The 2,708-nt window shown below is 48.2% G+C and overlaps 1 pseudogene; it reads right to left on the bottom strand.

Moving 5' to 3' along the window:
• Positions 1 to 1,973: 1,973 nt before the first annotated feature.
• On the bottom strand, positions 1,974 to 2,073 carry LOC133074284 (U6 spliceosomal RNA; annotated as a pseudogene).
• Positions 2,074 to 2,708: the final 635 nt, after the last annotated feature.

The raw sequence follows: 2,708 nt of genomic DNA on the forward strand, positions 1-2,708 counted from the left end.
GGCCGTGTGTGCTGAGTGACTGTCATTTTCCTCTTACTCTCTCGCTGTCCTTCATTCCTTGGCCTCTCCTCCCTAAACCTGGGCACTCAGCCTATTTCTGGGGTCTGGATGTTGGGTTTCTGTCCTCTTCAGTGTCCTTTGCTGCTTCGATCTAGAGTGGGAGGGGCATTTTAAACCACACTGGGTGGGAGAGTCTTGGATCTGGGACCAAGGGCAGGCAGGCGCTGTGGGGCTTTCTGTGTGACACTGTTAAATATGCTTCCAGGCTCTTGCAGCTGAGGGTGAGGAAGAAGAGTACAGGGGTCCTTAATTTAGCTATTTTGTGCCCAGTGTCACATAGCTGACAACCATAAAAATGGCTCAGTGGTTGGCAGGCAGGCAGTTGGGACATGGGATCAGCCAAGAGGTGAGGGGGGCTGGACAGTGCTACAAATAGGTGAGTTGTGGGCTGGAGAGAATTCTGGTGGTCTGGATCAAGCTCTGGAAGACATCTTAGACTCTTTTCTAGATTTCAGTTCTGTCCAGGGCTGGTGAACAGACCTCTGTTTACAAACGGTCTGAATCCCTGAAGTGGGGCACTGGCCATTAGGGAAAAGCATGATGGAGCCAAGAGAGAGATGTGCAGAAATGGTGAAAGGGACCCCAGGGAGTCTGGGTGGAGCATGGAGTCCCCTCCAGCCTTTGTGCACATTGGGGTTGGAGCCATCAGCACGCTCTCTTGGGACAGGTGATGCGCAAAGCTCTTGGACAGCCTGGTCAGAGGATCCCTGTAGGTTTTCGTGCTGACCCTCCAGTCTCCACCTATGTGCTCAGATCCACTTTTTTTGGCATCCCTTCCTTTCAGTACCAATTCTAGTCTGGGGTCTGGACTTGGGGATGGAGCTCTGTCAGAGCTCAGGTGGGGGACCCCCAGCCAGCCCCCCAGCTGCCCCCTGATGAACAGCAAGCCCAGAAATCTGTGGAGAGGACAGACTAGAGGATTGTACACACATGGTCAGCATGGGGGATGTCATTGGTCATTTAGTCCCCTCCAGGTGTCTCACACATGGGGACAGTAGGCCAGAGATGTGGATACAATCAACTCACTGGGGTTTATTTGGCCCCTGGGCTCCTGGGCCTGGCCTGGCTGTGCTGGTGATTTCATCACTGGTCATCATTCAAGTTTCTGCCTTCCTGAGTCCAGGAAATGGGGAAGTAGATTATTGTCCTGTCATCACCTGAATACCCCCAAACAGCCCTGTTTGAAGACCCCATGCAGGTGAGGGTCTTCCAAGGAGGGGCAGGAGCTCCCCCAGCAGTGCAGTTGGGACTCCGTCTGCTGCACGCCGGCTTCTGTTGGAACAAGTGTTAGTTAGGTAGAGCTGCTTCAGATTCCCTGGGTTGATCAGTTCCAGGTATTAAAGTAGACATGGCTCAGATTTATCCTGGACTTCCACTTCTCCTCCATTCCTTAAGCTAAAAGAATTCATCACCAATCCTCTTCTTTCATTTTTTGGAGAAAGTACTCCATACATCTGAAAGATGGGACAGAGTCCTGGCAGGAGCACTGAGCTCAGGCATGTTGCCTACACGTACCACTGAATCACTGGAGAAGGAAATGGACACTCCAGTATTCTTACCTGGAGAATTCCATGGACAGAGGAGCCTTTCAGTCCATGGGGTTGCAAAGAGTCGGACAGGACTGAGCGACTCTCACTCACTCACTGACCACTAAATCACAGTGAACTGTGGAAAAGTCCATTCTGAAAAACCCACACATTTGACTAATGTATGTTTGATGCTCCATTTTTTTTTTTTTGATTTTGTTTATGTGTTCTTAATTTCTCGGCCACACCATGTGGCATGTGAGATCTTAGTTCCCCAACCAGGGATCAAACCTGCATGCCCTGCATTGGAAACATAGAATCTTAACCACTGGACTGCCAGGGAGGTCCCCCTCTTTTTTAAAAGGTTAATTTTTTAATTTTTATTAAAAAAAAATGGCACATGTATTGAGTTTGTATGTCATCCTTGCACGGTGGCCAGGCTAATGGTCTCTGTATTGTTCTAATTTGGGTGTACAAAGCCAGCATTGTGTTCCAGTTTATTCATTGGGGGTACTATGTGGTATGGGTGGAATCTGTAGGAAACATTTTTTTCCTTTTTTAAAAAAATAACAAATGACATCCTGTGGTCTCTCTTCCTTTTTTATTTTTATTTTATTTTTTACCTTAAGTACAATGCATACCGATAAAAAAGATGTACGTTGCATGTATCCGTGATAATAGCCGCGGCCAAGGCAGTCTGAGGCATATTAACAACAGACTTATCTGTGGAGCAGCACCTTATGTAAGATGCATTTTCCTCTAGAGCCAAGCAGCGTAGAATCCACCTACATGGCAGATAAGTGGCCCCTGGGCCCACATGCAGCCCAGTGCCAGGGCTGTGACTGGGGAGTTTTCTCAGCCACAGAATTGACACAACAAGGGTAAGATTTCTATTTAGTGCAACAGAAGCTGCCATGTAAATTGGCACTTGATGCTTTTCAGTCTGGCTGTACTAATGTCATCTATGGAACCCAAGATAATTTCAGTGACATCTTTCTTTTCTCTGGGGGAGAAATGTGCTTTCAGCCAGGGTCCATCTGACAAACCTGGGTAAACATTTGCGTGGCAGGTGGAGGCTGTGTATAAAACTGTCCCCCACCCAATCCAGTGTTCTTGCCTGGA

This window comes from Dama dama, chromosome 19 (assembly GCF_033118175.1).
Source record: "Dama dama isolate Ldn47 chromosome 19, ASM3311817v1, whole genome shotgun sequence".
Classification (NCBI taxonomy): Eukaryota; Metazoa; Chordata; class Mammalia; order Artiodactyla; family Cervidae; genus Dama; species Dama dama.